Source organism: Neofelis nebulosa, chromosome 7, assembly GCF_028018385.1.
Source record: "Neofelis nebulosa isolate mNeoNeb1 chromosome 7, mNeoNeb1.pri, whole genome shotgun sequence".
Taxonomy (NCBI): domain Eukaryota; kingdom Metazoa; phylum Chordata; class Mammalia; order Carnivora; family Felidae; genus Neofelis; species Neofelis nebulosa.
Window position 1 is genome coordinate 148,121,645 of NC_080788.1, and position 15,747 is coordinate 148,137,391.

Here is a 15,747-nt window from a genome sequence, read left to right on the forward strand (position 1 = left end):
GAGCTCACGGGGGGCCCACAGGAGGGAGCCCACAAGGGGGCCCACAGGAGGGAGCTACAGGGGGGCCCACAGGAGGGAGCCCACAGGCGGGAGCTCACGGGGGTGGGGGGGCCACAGGAGGGAGCTCACAGGGGGGTCCACAGGAGGGAGCCCACAGGGGAACCCACAGGAGGGAGCCCACAGCGGGGGCCCAAAGGAGGGAGCCCATGGGGGGCTGTCCCACACAAGGGAGCCCACGGGGAGGCCCACAGGAGGGGGCCCACAAGAGGGAACTCACAGAGGAGCCCACAGCAGGAGCCCATAGGGGGGAGCCCACGGGGGGCCCACAGGAGGGAGCCCATGGGGGGGTCCCATAGGAGGGGGCCCACAGGAAGGAGCTCACTGAGGGGCTCACAGGAGGGAACCCACGGGGGGGGGTGCCCATAGCTGGGAGTCCATAGCGAGGAGCCCACGAGGGGGCCCATAGGAGGGAGCTCACAGGGGGAACCCACAGCAGGAGCCCATAGCAGGGGGCCCACAGCGGGGAGCCCATGGTGGAGGGGCCCATAGGAGGGAACTCACAGAGGGGGCTCACAGTGGGGGCCCACAGCAGGGGGCCTACAGCAGGAGCCCACAAAGGGGACCCCACAGTAGGGTGTAGACGGCTGGTTGCCCAGAGCACCTCGGCGTGCATGAATGCGTGCATGCCGTTCCAGCTCATATTGCGGCTCCCTGGTGGCTTCTCGGCATCACAGGCCCAGGGATGTGTCTGTTGGCTCCACAGTCAGCTTCAGCCACCCCCTTGCTGCCTGGAGGCCAGGACTCCAAGAGCATCCTGGCTGCAGGGCTCCTGACCCAGGGCCTCTTCTGAGCCCAGGCCCGTCACTCACGGCCATCCCATGTCACTGTCCTGAGACCACCAGCCAAGGCACAACTGCCTTGCTTCAATCCAGCTACTGAGCCTGGGAGAGCCCCCACCTTTACAGATGTGCCGAGTACAGCGGCCCTGATACCGAGATGAAGGCCTTGGAGACCCAGGGCACTCAGCCTCGGGTGGAGGCTCAGGGACCTGGTTGTTTTGGCGGCGGTGGCTCCTGGGGGGTTTGCCTCACCAGCCGCAGGGGTTAGAGACACCTGGGTGGTCCTGCTCTGTGGAGAGGACCTGAGCCTGGAGGCCTCACCCTGTCCAGGGCCCTGGCTCCCCCACCTCCTGGCTGTCAGCCAAACTGCCCGCGGGGTTTAGTTTATTTGCTGTTCCCTTGTGTGGCTGTTGAATCAGGAAGGAGAGAGGGGCCAGCAATGCACTGGCTCACAGACCCTCGGCCTCTGTCCTTGGGCAAATAAGTGCACAAAGGAACCTTGAGGAACCCTTAGCGCTTTGCCAAGTCCCTACGTGCAGGATTCCAGGCAGGCTTGCTTTTAGGAAACCTGTGTGTGTCACGTCCACATGGATGACGCGTGGGGGAAAGAACATGTGACATGTTCAGAATACAGAGAAGCAGCCAAAGGGCTTAAAAAACTTAATGAAGGGGGCGCCTGGGTGGCGCAGTCGGTTAAGTGGCCGACTTCAGCCAGGTCACGATCTCGCGTCTGTGAGTTCGAGCCCCGCGTCGGGCTCTGTGCTGACAGCTCGGAGCCTGGAGCCTGTTTCCAATTCTGTGTCTCCCTCTCTCTCTGCCCCTCCCCTGTTCATGCTCTGTGTCTCTCTGTCCCAAAAATAAATAAAAAACATTGAAAAAAAATTAAAAAAAAAAAACAAACAAACAAACAAAAAAAACTTAATGAAGTTTCCTTGTAACACAAAAGCCAATCAGATTTTTAATTGAGAAGCGATGTGTTCTCTTTCGGACATACGAGTTTACAGCCCATCGTTTGCTTACCTCCGTGTGCCATCGGAACCGTCATTATTATCCTGTGAGCCGAAGCAGCACAAACAGGTTGTCAGAGCAGATGCTGGTCGGTTGCTGGGTCATGTGAGCTTCTGAGGTGAGTTTGCTTTTATTTCCAACATTATCTTGTTTGGGATGTAGCTCACGCAGCTACTGTGAGCTTGGGAAGGACTGGGTGTCCCAGCCACACACGGGGCGGGGTCCTGCTTAATGCTCCTCCCACACGCGCACTTCTTTCTTTAAAATATTTTTTAAATTTAAAGTTTATTTTTTTTTGAGAGAGAGAGAGAGAACACATGAGAGAGAGCATGGGAGGGGCCGAGAGAGAGGGAGACGGAGAATCCCAAGTAGGCTCCACTCTGTCAGCACAGAACACAACGTGGAACTCGAACTCACAACCATGAGATCATGACCTAAGCCGAGATCGAGTCAGATGCTTAACCCACTGAGACCCCCAGGGGCCCCCCACATGCTCAGTTCTTTGGGGTTTATATCCTCCAATAATGCCAGAAAGACTCGTGGGGAAGAAATACCTGGGGTCAGAGGCTGTGGCCAGCCTGGTGGTGCTCATGGGTGGGTTTGCATCTCTACACACTGCTCTATGCATTGACACACTCACACACAGCATGCATGTGCCACTCTGGATATTTTTGTGCATAAACGGGACACACACACACACACACACACGTATGTGTGACTTATTTTTCCCACGTAGGAGCGTCCCTTAGAGCTCCTTCAGTGTGGTGTCCCTGTGAGCAACAGCACATCTCTCTAACCTGTTCCTTTGAATGGTCCGTGCTATCAGGCTGGGTGTGGCGTCATTATTACTTGGACCATACGCAGTTTCCATTTTCCGGCTGCTCTTGTGTATTTTACCATCCGTAGGACGTATTTGTATTACACTGAATATACAGGTTACCGAAACAGGATTGTCTGCCTCTGTGGTAGGAAGTTTTCCCACTGAGGATGATGAGGTGGTCCCTATTCATGCTTTCTGTGCCCCTGATCTACTGAACCCTTGCTGATCTCCCAGGACCTGTGAGAGGCTGGGCCCCCAGACCCACAGCCTGGCATCAGAAGGCAGCACAGCTAGGCTCTTTCCTCCCCCATATATCAGCACCAGAGGGAAGACTCCTGGAAAAGAGGGTGAGTGGGACAGGAGCTGGGAATGGGGCCCCACAAGCAATTAGGGGCCAGGCTGAGACACTCCATTTCCCCAGAGACGACCAGGGCTGGTGGGGGGAGCTGGTGGGGGCTCTGCTCTCATAGCAGCCTATCTGGAGACCCTTGTTGTCTCCAGGGGTTCAAGAGCTCAAAGCTGGCAGGGCAGCCGGGGCACCATCCTGGGGGACCCCACCCCACCCTGCCTCCCACACTCCAGGCAACACCTGTCACAATAGGCATGCCACAGTGGCAGGGATGCAAACACGCCAGTGGAACGGATGCCCCGCCTGAACAGTACGTGGTCCACAGCCTGCAAAAGTACCCCAGGCCTGACCCTCAACTAGAGATGTAGTGGATGAAACCTCCAGGATGCAGTAAAACAGTGCCCATCATTCCAGCAATCAAGACAATCTAACTTGAGGAAAAAAACAGTCAAATGACAGCAACAGTCAGGTGAATTCCATGTTGCAATTATATGGCGATGTTTTAGAGCCGGAGAGCCAACTGGTGGTCGCCAGAGTGGAGGTGGTGGTGGTGGTGGGGTGGGGGGAGGCGGGGACAGGTGCAGGGTGGTGTAGGGAGGTGCTGAACCACTGCGCTCACTCCTGAAACTAATGGGACACTGTACGTTAACTACACTTGAGTAAAACACACGCGAGATGCCTCAAAATTTAATCACAAATTTTATTGAAGCAAATGAAAAAAATCAGAAAATGGAAACAAAGAAGTAGAATCTATAAAAAAGAATCAGAACTTATAGAACAGGAAAACACAGTCTGTGCTGGGCGGACACTGGAGCAGAGATGGAGTGCCCAGTTGGCGGACTTGGGGATGGGACAGTAGAAACGACAGACAGGAACAGACTTCCCAGAGCAGCCTGGAGGGGACCTGAGGCAAGAACAGAGTTGTCACCTGGTAGCACTGGAGCCCCAGAAGGAGGGAAGGCAGCGGGCGGGAAGACTGAGGAAATAATGACCGAAAAGTTAACACATTTGGTGAAGGATACAAACTTCCAAAAAGCAAAACCGGATAAGCTCGAAGAAATCACGACAAGACGTTTCACAACGAAGCCTTTGCGAACCAGAGTCCAAGGAGTGGTCTCGAAAGCAGCGAGAGAGAAAGGACATGTCACCTGGGGAGGGTTTCCCATCTGAGGCCGTGGGGGCCATGAAGAGGCTGCACAGGCTTCCCAAGTGCTGGACGTAGAAGGGCTGGTAGTTGTGGGCACCACATCCAGGGAACCCAGAGGGAAGTAGGCATGTGCACGTGTGAAAAGACACTACAGGAATTGCTTGCAGACGTTTCTGTGAGGACTGGCTTTGTGATGTGTTATGTAGCGTTCCTCAGACAGTCGGCAAATCAAAGGAGAAAGACTCAAGGGGCTTCATGGAGGAGCAGTGGCGAGACCGGGGGTGTCCACACAACAGGCTTTCTTTTCCTCGAGTTTTACAAATCATATTTGATGATTGAAAGAGAAACCAAACTTTTAAGACAATGTTCTCCATGGGTGGGGAGGGTACAAGGACAGACGGAATGGGTGGTGACTGCTTGCTGGACGATATCCCAGTGTCTGTGATGATGCACCTGCTATGAAAAGTCCATGCAAAGACACACGTTTCGCTGTAAAGATTTGAAGGCATGTAAACCCAGATGGATCCTAAAATATGTTCAAGTGCCACAGGAAGGCAACAAGGGTGAACAGAGAAATGAAAACTGCAGGAACCAAATAGAAAGCACATGTAAAGAGATTGAAGGCTAATGTGTCAATAATTACTTTTAATGCACGGTCAGACAGACCAATTAGAAGATAGGCTGGCAAAATGGATCAAAGAGGTGACCTGACTATATACTGCTTGTAGGAAACTCACTTCAGGGAAGCCTGGGTAGCTCAGTCAGTTGAGTGTCTGACTCTTGATTTCGGCTCAGGTCATGATTCCAGGGTCATAGGATCGAACCCCGTGTCAGGCTCCGTGCTGAGCGTGGGGCCTGCTTGGGATTCTCTCTTTTCCTAGCTCTTTGCCCCTCCCATGCTCATGCTCTCTCTTTCTCTCAAATAAAAAAAAAAACTCATTTCAAATTCAATGACAGATGGAGATAGAAAGTGGAGGGTTAGAGAAGGTGCATCACATGCCCAGTGAGTATGAGTCCCAGTGGCTGTATTAACATCTGAGAAAGTAGTCTTTGGAGCAGTAGAAGTTACAAGGGTGCAGAGTGACCCTGCTTAAGTCCTTAAGAGGACCCTGCAGAGTGACGGGTCTTCTTACCCGTCCACGGGAAGGCACAACACCCTAAAAGTGCAGCCTCAAAACTGATGAAACCACAATTTTATTATGATCAATAATAATATCAATGTTATTACCAAATTATGGTTTAATTTTCTGCTTTTAAGGGACATTGGAATGATGCCATTGAATTTTTATTTACTTACCTGCCATCAAAATCCTTCTAAGGGATCCGCATCCCATTCCCTGTGGTTTTTACGTTCACTGGCGCATTATGATTTTGTTCTGTGTCGAAGACACCACAGATCCCAATCCAGAAGTGGGGGTGACAATGACAAAGTGTTTACCAATTTTTTCCTTGTGTTTATGCAAGAAACAATTTGGAGAGGTGCCTGGGTGGCTCAGTTGGCTAAGCGTCTGACTTCAGCTCAGTCACGATCTTGTGGTTCATGATTTCGAGCCCCACGTCAGGCTCTGTGCTGACAGCTCAGAGCCTGGAGCCTGCTTCATTCTGGGCCTCCCTCTCTCTCCCTGCTCCTCCCCTGCTTGCACTCCATCTCTCTCTGTCTCTCAAAAATGAGCAAATGTTAAAAAAAAGAAACGGAAACAACTTGGAGAGGTGTATTTTCTACCTGTCTTTGGATTCCTTCTCTCCTACACATGGTCTGGTGGCTTCTAGGGTTGACCTTCTGGCAGTCTCCTGTCTCGTGCACCAGGAGGACGGAGGCTGGTGTCTGAGGTTAGAACAGGGAGGCCTACGATGCGGAGGAAACATCTGCTGGGGATGTGAGGGGGACCACGTGTTTGCGAAGGAAAGCCTGGCCCGTGGCATCGCCTGCCAGAGGGTACCTCCTTGGATGAAGCCCGGTGACATTGGGTGTCTTGGTTCAGTGCTATTGTGATGGCAGGGGATGGCAGACATGGTGTCCCTGGGACGGGTGACACCTCTTTTGATGTTTTGTAGGAGAATGAGGGCTTACTCTGCCATTCTGTCACCGTCACTCACTCTCAGTGACTCACTTTGAACAAATAGAGCCTGGAAAGGGAAAGTAGTAACACTATTAGACTCCTTTTTTGATGTTTTGTAGGAGAATGAGGGCTTACTCTGCCATTCTGTCACTGTCACTCACTCTTAGTGACTCACTTTGAACAAATAGAGCCTGGAAAGGGAAAGTAGTGAGCAGAGACAGAAACAATGGCCCAGTTCCACTCAGTTACTTTGGTATATGGGAAGAGGATCTCGTGTTCTAGGGAAAATAAGATTTGTCATCTGGAAGATCACAAGACACACACGTTAAAAAGAGGTGATTTTTCCTCGGCTTAATAGACGTGTTCCAGGAGTCTTTGTTTAGCATCCGACCCCAGACCTCCACATCCCAAGCATGCTGTTTCTGTGACTCTGGGAATTCTACTTTAATTTTTTTTATTTATTTTTTTTTTTAATTTTTTTTTCAACGTTTTTTTTTAATTTTTTTTATTTTTGGGACAGAGAGAGACAGAGCATGAACGGGGGAGGGGCAGAGAGAGAGGGAGACACAGAATCGGAAACAGGCTCCAGGCTCCGAGCCATCAGCCCAGAGCCTGACGCGGGGCTCGAACTCACGGACCGCGAGATCGTGACCTGGCTGAAGTCGGACGCTTAACCGACTGCGCCACCCAGGCGCCCCTACTTTAATTTTTTTTAAAGCTTTATTTATTTTTGAGACAGAGAGAGAGAGAGAGAGAGAATGAGCAGGGGAGAAACAGAGAGAGAGGGAGACACAGAATCTGAAGCAGGCTCCAGGCTCTGAGCTGTCAGCACAGAGCCCGACACGGGGCTCGAACTCACAGACCGCCAGATCACGACCTGAGCCGAAGTCGGACACCTAACCTGACCGAGCCACCCAGGTGCCTCTGGGAATTCTAGTTTAAAAGAATCGCAGATTAATGGTTGTCAGGGACTGGGAGGAGGAGGAAATGGGGAGTTAATGTTTGATGGGTACGGGGTTTCTTTATGGGATGATCAAAAGGCTTTGGAACCAGAGAGAGGTGATGGTTGCACAACATAATGAATGTACAAAACAGCACTGAATTGACACTTCAAAGTGGTTAATTTTCTGTTGTGAATTTTATGTGACTTAAAAAAAGGAACAAACACAAGTTCTGCAGGTGGAAATCGGCATTGATAGGAAAGTGCCATTCCTAAAAAAGAGAGACTTAAGCCAATCACAGACCAAAAGGGAATGCGTTTTTTCTTTAACACATAAAACCTTTAAAAAGTCATATTTGTTGAAGTGGCAAGTTTTTAATAATTGTGTGCACTCTCCTCAACACATGTAATTATTTTTGTTTTAAATTAAGAAAAAACGGTACAACTGCCACAACCATATATTCAGTTTCCTGTGAGCTCTGTTAATGAATCTCGGCGCAAAAGCAATCTAAGACACAGCAGGAAACTCTGCCTTTGCTCACTTCTGCACCGGCTTCTGGTCTGAGCCCTGCGCTTGTGTTCTGGGCACCCCATGGTGGCTCCTCACTGCTCTCTGGTGGCCTGAGCGCCCCCTGTTGGTCCTGAGTGACCCCTGGTGACCTGAGGACACCCTGGAGTTCTGAGCCCCCCAGTGACCTGAGTGCCCCCTTGTGGCCTGAGCACACCCTGGTGACCTGAGTGCCCCCTGATGTCCTGACTTCCCCTGGTGTCTGGAGCACCACTTGGGAATGGTTGCATCTGAGCAGCCCTTCATGACTTGTGCCCAGCCCCTCCTGTGTCCCTGCAGGGAGGTTTGTGTCTGGGCTCACAATGATGCCCACTCACTCTGTCTCTTGCACAGTAATACATGGCCATGTCCTTGGTGGTTGCTGAGCTTAGCTGCAGGGAGAGCTGGTTCTTGGACATGTCTGAGTGCATGACTAATCAACCTTGGAGAGATGGTGGGTAGTCTTTATACCATCTGGGCATGTAGTACATCCTCCCTGGCCACTGGAGACCTTTCCCTCGAGGCTGCCTGAGCCGGTTCCAAGTAACACTCTTGCTGGAGACAGTGTCCCCAGAGATGGCACGGGTGAGGGACAGGACCTGTGAGGGCTGCACCACACTGGAACCCGACTCCTGAAGCTGCATCTGGGACAAGACAACTGGGGACAAAAGGAGGTAAGGTTAAATACCACATAGTTCTGTCAGTGCTGCTGTGAACCATTGAATCCCCCTGATACCGACCCCACGGGAGACCCAGCATGGGGAGGAAAATGAGGAAGAAGATAGGCATTTTGCTGGGTCAGCCAGGTGCCAGCAGGCTCTGTGGCCCCTTGCAGGGATGCTATATTTAAACTGGAAACCACACCTGGCATTTGCTTGAGCATCACTAGCTGATATAAGGTCCCGGGCTCCCATCGCCTGCTGAGGCACAAGGCCTAGCAATTCTATGGCTGGGTTTCTCCAGAGGCATGCACTTAGGGCAGTGACTCCCAGATTCCGTGCATGGAATCTTCCATTTAATGCTATTTATTTTGGAGAGAGAGAGAGAGAGAGAGAGAGAGAGAGAGAGAGAGAGAGAGAGAGAATCTGAAGCAGGCTCTAGGCTCTGAGCTGTTGGCACAGAGCCTGATGCAGGGCTCAAACCCACCAACTATGAGATCATGACCTGAGCTGAAGTCAGATGCTTAACTGAGCCACCCAGGTGCCCCAGATCTTCCATTAATACTGGAGTCTGGGGGCTCTTGGGTGGCTCCGTCAGTTGACTGTCCGACTTCAACTCACGTCATGATCTCATGGTTCACAGGTTCGAGCCCCATGTTGGGCTCTGTGCTGAAAGCTCAGAGCCTGGAGCCTGCTTCAGATTCTGTCTCCAGCTCTCTGTGCCCCTCCCCTGCTTGTGCTCTGTCTCACGGTCTCTAAAATAAATAAACATTAAAACAAAATTAAAAAAATACTGGAGTCTGTATGCCCAGATCCCATTCATTCATTCACTCACTCATTCGTTCAACAAACAAACCCTGAGGGCCAGTTACACAGCAGCATCCCTGCAGGTCCTAGGACCTATCAGCCAACAAGACAGATGCAGCTATTCCCTGGGATCACACCTGGGTCCTTGTGACTGAGACACAAAACAGCCACCCTGGCCCCAGGAAGCTCGCGAGTGGACAGCCAGTCAGTGTTCTCATCCCTGAGGACCTACAGAGCCAGGGACATAGGCCTGGGTTTGTGTTTTGCATCCAAATGGTGGGGTGCAGTCAAGCCAAGCTAAGTGGGCTGTGGCTCTCAGCATGGAACCATGGACAGGAACAGGTGTGACCCAGACACCTGGGATGGTGGACACGGCCCAGGATGGGGGGTTGGGGTGAGTGGGCGGGACCCCTTCTTCTCAAAGCACCCCCAGTTGTCAATCAGCAAATGGTGATAGTTAATGACAGATACATGCTGTATGAGGGTCTTTGAAGAGACTCCCTGTTTGGTGACACATGGATACAGGTGCTAGGTGTCCGTCCTGGTACTTTCCTGAGCAGCTCCCAGCTGGCCACATTCTGAGCCCCACTGTCCTTGGGCCTGTGGTCTTCAGAAGTCAGACATGCTGCATCCATGGGGTGAGGACAGGGGATGCCACCATTTCTCACCACATCCAAGAAGCCTGTAGGCTGGTGGACTGCTAGGGCCTGCCTACCACTGCTGGTCCCTGGAAAATGCTGACCTGCAGAGGGGAGGGCAATGGGGTGGCCATCTCCCACCCTACTCTGGTCAGTGGGAGGAGGGCAGGGCAATGTCTCTCAGCTTTGACACCCTGTACAGTTAGGCCTTCATCCCTGGCCTGGAGAGGTGTGCCTCTATGTGGAACACACATGGCCGTGGCCCGGGAACAAGCACAGGCGTGACCGGGGAACACGCACGGGCATGACCTGTTAACTCCATCCAGGGGCAGGTTCCCCAGACCTGAGGTAGTCTCCAGTGGAGCTCACTGGTTGGCATCACAGTGCCTGAGACTGGAGACCCTGCTGGGGGACTAACCTCCAGCAGCCCCACAGTACCACCGTGGGGGGTCCTGCAGAGCCAGAAAAGAAGGGCTCTGAAGGTAGATGGGAAGGCTGGTCCTCATGCCATTTGTGCTGACGATCGGGGCTGGGATCTCTGCAGCCCCCACGGTGAGTCGGCCAGTGTGACCTCATCACAGAGAAGGGCCTGCAGGCTGGGAGGCTGTTTTCCTATAAGTGGCACACTCAGTGCCCTCACCAACTTCTTCACTGGGACTTTTCTTAATTCACTTTAAGGTCTGACTGTGGCCCAGAGAGGGAAGAAACTTTCCTGCCTGAGTTGCTCATCTCATTGTGGTTTCTGCCAGGGCACCTGCCCATCACCGGGGTCCAGGCTTGCCTGCACAGGAGGAAGACCCTGCTTGGTCAGGGCCACAGCAAGTGTAGTAGGGCTGCTGTGGCAAATCAGAAACCTCCAGGCTGTCAAATGCGTGGCCAGCTTCCTCCTGGGGGCCCCATTTCCTGGGTAGGCTGTTTCCTGTGCTGGGTGCCGAGGAGTTCTGATGCAGGATGGGGTAGTGTCTAACGGAATTTTCTAAGAGATGGAGAGAATACCCCTAGGCCTGTGGCACTTGGGAATGAGGACCTCCCTGAGAGGGGATGCAAATGTCCGCCCCAAGTTCTTGCCAGGGCCCATGATGCAGCTTTGGAACAGGAATCACGGCTGCTATGGATGTTTCTGTGGGAGGTGCCATAGCTGAGGTGCTGTCCCAGCCCCTTCCCTCCCCAGAACCACCCCCGAGGCCACCACAGCTGATCACCCTCACCCACAGCCCTGCCCTTGCTGTGGCTCCCCCTGAAAGCCCACCCCGGGCTGCAAGGAAGAGAAGTAGAACTGTGTCTGTTCAGAGATTGCACCATTATACGTGTACAGAGCCTTGAGGCATCTACAAAGAAATCTATTGAAACTAAGTAATCAAGGATTCTTTAGTATACAAGCACCCAACACGTGGAAAATGAGTCTGGGAAGAAAAATGAAAACAGCAATAACATGAAAAACAACCATGAAATACCATGGTAAAAATCTAAAAAAGGTGCAGGGTGCTTGTGCTGAAAATTATGAAGCAGTGCTCAGAGAGTCTAAATACAAGAAGAGGTAAGCCATACAGCACATTTATGGGTTAGAAAACTCAGTGTACTCAAGGTGCCAGTTGTCCCTGAATAACACCCAAGTTCCAGTTCAATCCCGGCAAAAATCCCGGTGGGTTTTGAAAACTGACAAGATGCTTCTAAGATTGCAAAGGAGCTAGAATAGCGAAGCATTTTGAAGGAGAACAAATTTGTAGTAATCCACTGCCAGAGATGAAGATTCACGCCAATCCACAGCGATTAGGACCACACTGGTGTTACCACACAGTGTGCACAGTCAGCCCTTCATGACAGCAATGCCCATGCGATTCGGTGGGGACAGCACAGCGGAGGGAGTCTGTGCCCTTCAAACGGAAACAACGTTGATCTGAACCGTATGCCATAACAACAATTAGAGAAGTTTCACACACCTAAATATAAAAGATAAAAATAAAACTTGCAGAAGAGAACAGGAGAATATTTTCGTGAACTTGGGATATTCAAATATTTCCTTCAAAGGAACAACTAAAAAAATGATATAAAATTGGACTTCTTCAAAAGGAAGCTTTAAAAGAAACTAGCGAGGGGAAAATAGGCAATCTACAGTCTGAGAGAAGAATTTACACTTACATTTATATTTATATGCATATTTAAATTTAATACATACCCATAAAAAGAACTCCTTCTATCATACATATTTTAAAGAGTGTAACTTAATAAAAAGAGACAAATAAATCGATAGAAATGGACAAAAGACTTTGAAAAGCACCTAAAAGTTAGACTATCCAAGTGGCCAATAAATGTGGGAAGAGGCCTGAGCGCAATTATCCACCTGGGAAATGCAAGTGGACCTACACTGACCTGCCACTAAAGAATGGTGAGCTGAGGGAGGCTGGCTCGGCCAGGAGAGTGAGCATGTGGAGCAACTTGACCTCAGGCAGGCGGGGCAAAGACAGTGGGTTCAAACACTAGTCGAGGATGGTTGGCAGTCTCTGACAAGTGATGCACTTCACTTCTGCCCCAGGAATCCCAATGCTGTTACACACCCAAGAGAAATGGATGTATTTCTTCAGCAGAAGACATTGCCGAGAAGTCTATACCAGCTGTATGAGTTTCCGCTGGCTGCTGTAACAAATGACCACAAACACAGAGGTTTAAAATAGCACAAATCTCACTCAGTCTGAAGCCTGGTGCTGTGGGGCTGACGTGAAGGTGTTGGCTGAGCCATGTTCCTCTGGAAGGCTCTTGAGGGGCTGCCTGCATCACATGGCTTGCAGTCTAATAGACGTCTAATTCTGCTGTCATGTCTCCTATTTAACTGACTCTCCTGCCTCCTTCTTACAGTGACTTTCGTGATTATTCTGGGCCCAGGGCGAGTCAGGACAATCTCTCCATCTCAAGAGTCTTAACTGTGTCTGAAAAGTCCCTTTCACCATGCATGGTCACATACTCACAGCCCTGGGGGCATCACTGTGCTGACCACAGTGGTTTACTTGATATCAGCTCCACGTTGGGAGTAATGCAGTTACACACCAATTTGAGGACAGATAAATAAACTGCTATATATCCTTAAAATTTAATATCACACAGTAATTAAGAAAAGAACAAACTGTATAAGCAACAATACAGATGCATCTTTTGAATGAAATCAAAGACATATAAGTAAAAAGTACATGATTTCATGTATATGAGGCTGCAGGAGAGGGTGTTCCAATTGTTATGGGAGCCAGAATAAAGTCATCTTTGGCAAAGTGGGTGACGAGGGGTGAATGTCAAGATGCTGTGCTCTGTGGCAAAATTCTAGATGCTGATATGTGCTGTGGTCACAAACATATACATATATGATTTAAAGATTAGTACCTTTTGCACATGATACTGTGTGCACACATCTATGCATACCTGTGTATTCATTATACCTAAAAAATTTAAAGGCAAAGAGATAGGAAAAATACATACAGAAGGGGAAATAATGCTTAGAGTTTAATTTGTGGAAAAGCTTAACAAAATTAATACAAACCGAGTGTGACAGAGGGAAAAAAAAGAAAGCAGAAATTACCCCTAAGGGGAAGGAAGGGGACACCATGAAAGATCCTACGGCTAGATATTAAAACAGTAACAAAGACATAGTCTAAGTAAACTTAAGGAACTAAATTGGAACAATTAAATAAAACAGACAAAAACGTTCATGAAACTTGGGAAAACTGGCCCAGGAAGCAACAGAAAATATGAACGGTGCAGTGTCTTCTAAAGAAATTTAATCCACAAGTATGATATTTATCATCAAAAAAGGGAAAACACACTTCATCTCAGTTTTACTGGCACATCCCCCCAGTTACTTAAAAAAGAAATAATGCCGATCTCACACAGCCGTGCAAGGAACACTGCCCAGTTTGCTCCAGGACAACACTGCAACCTTGATGCTGAAATCTAGGAGAGTATCACAGAGGGAATAATTACAGACTAATCGTGTCTCATAAACAATAAAGCAAAAACAAAACAATGTGTTAAATAGCAAATCAGTCAACATACTAAAAGGAAAATACAACGTGACCAGATAGGATTTTTTATGGACAAAGGGATAGTTTAACATTTGAAAATCAATGTTGTTCACCATGTTAACATGCAAGAGAGAAAAAAAAAAAGTCAGTAGGTGCAGAAGAATCGTTTGATAAAACTCAAGATACATGTATGACTAAAATCCATAGCAAATGTGACTAGAAGCTAATTCCTTTAAGAAAGGGCATATATGGGGACCTGACTCTGGTACCACTCTTCTTTTAAAAACTGGGACTTATTTGACATACAGCAACATTCCTAATGGTGAAATGTTGAGTGCTTGTTTCAAGGTGTTTGGTAAGACACCATTTCTAGTCACACTGTTTGGACGTCCCAGCCAGAGCACATGGGCAGCTGGGTCTCAGCAGGTAAACGAATGCTCCTGGAGACTGCCAGTGATGGGCCACTCCTGGAGATGACTCCCACAGGTGTGGCAGGATTAAGAACACGGCTTCGGGACAGAGAGGCCCCTGGAGGAGTGCCTGTGGGTGCCAGGATCACTGGGGCAAATGGGAATCTGGAGCCTACCCCCAGAGAGTCGGTGAGGCAGTGGCAAGAACTCCTGGCCCCCTCTGATTGTTCTGCCACCGCCTTGCACCTGCAGCCAGCTGGCCAGGGAACAAGAGGTATCAGGACAAATACAAATCTAAATTGAAACAACAGTCAAGGGTCCGACACTTGATTTTGGCTCAGGTCATGATCTCATGGTTCGCGGGATCGAGCCTCCCATCTGGCTCTGTGCTGACAGCTCGGAGCCTGCTTGGAATTCTCTCTCTCTCCTTCCCTCCCTCTCTGCCCCACCACTGCTCGTGCAAGTGCTCAATCTATCTCTCTCTTCCAAAAAAAGTCATTTTTCCTAGTGCAAGAAAGATAAAGAGATCTCCTCCCCCCTTTTCCTTAGAGACTTTGGGATTATGAATTCTTTCTATGCTTCTCTGAAATGTATGTAAGACTTTATAAGCTAAATTGACCTGTTGCCAGCGGGATCACCCAGGCGTGTTCCCTCAAGGACCTGGGAGCCATGGCTTTCAAATGTCATCATCTGGGAAGGCAGCGCCCCATCACCCAGTTTCTGTGAGACAGAGGGAGCCTAACTTCACAGGCACCTGGCTCCAAGTTGCAAGCCTACTTCCTGTCATAAAATATGGGAAATTTACTTTTCCTTTGGATAAAGGCAATTAGTGAGCACAGACGTCCACCCTAATTTCCAGGTGAATTTGTGATAAACAGTGCTGTCAACTTCTTGAGGCTGGTTGCATCTCTGTCAAAAACCTATTGGCCATGTTTGTGTGGATGGTTTTCCATCCACAGTTCTGTCCCATTATCTATTCCTTTGCTAGGATCACACAGTCTTTATGGCTGTAATTATATTGAGACTTAAGACTGTGTATGATCCCCCCCAACTTGGTTTTCAGCACTGTTTTGGATGCTTCAGTTCCTTTGTCCATATAAATTTAAAACTCAGTTTGCCCAGATCTACAAAAAAGTTTGCTAATAGTCTGATTGACATTCTGTTAATTCTGCAAATCAGTTTGTGGAGAACTGAAATATTTCCTATGATACACCTTGCAATATGTCTCCATTTATTTATTTATATCTTCTTTGGTTTATTTTACCTAGAGCATAGGTTCATTTACAGGTTTTGTTAGATTTATATCTAAATATTTAATCCTTTTGGGAGGATATTGCAAATTGTATTTTTACTTTATATATTTTTAGAATATTTATTTATTTTGAGAGAGGGAGAGTGAGCAGGAGAGGGACAGAGAGAGAGAGAGAGAGAGAGAGAGAGAGAGAGAATCCCAATCAGGCTCTGCGCCATCAGCACAGAGCCCTATGCAAGGCTCAAACTCACAAACCATGAGATC

General features: G+C 49.3%; 1 long non-coding RNA gene and 1 gene segment (V, D, J or C); one reads left to right on the forward strand and one right to left on the reverse strand.

Moving 5' to 3' along the window:
* LOC131517850 (immunoglobulin heavy constant mu-like) overlaps positions 1 to 15,747 on the reverse strand; it is a 136,683-nt gene that overhangs the window by 43,322 nt on the left and 77,614 nt on the right.
* Positions 1,757 to 5,878, forward strand: LOC131517869 (uncharacterized). Of its 2 annotated transcripts, XR_009264875.1 has the most exons (4): positions 1,757 to 1,965; positions 2,902 to 3,014; positions 3,250 to 3,485; positions 4,034 to 5,878. It is a non-coding gene; the product is annotated as an uncharacterized LOC131517869 (long non-coding RNA). The 2 variants fall into 2 exon arrangements; XR_009264874.1 differs by lacking the exon at positions 4,034 to 5,878 and having other exon boundaries at positions 3,250 to 3,536.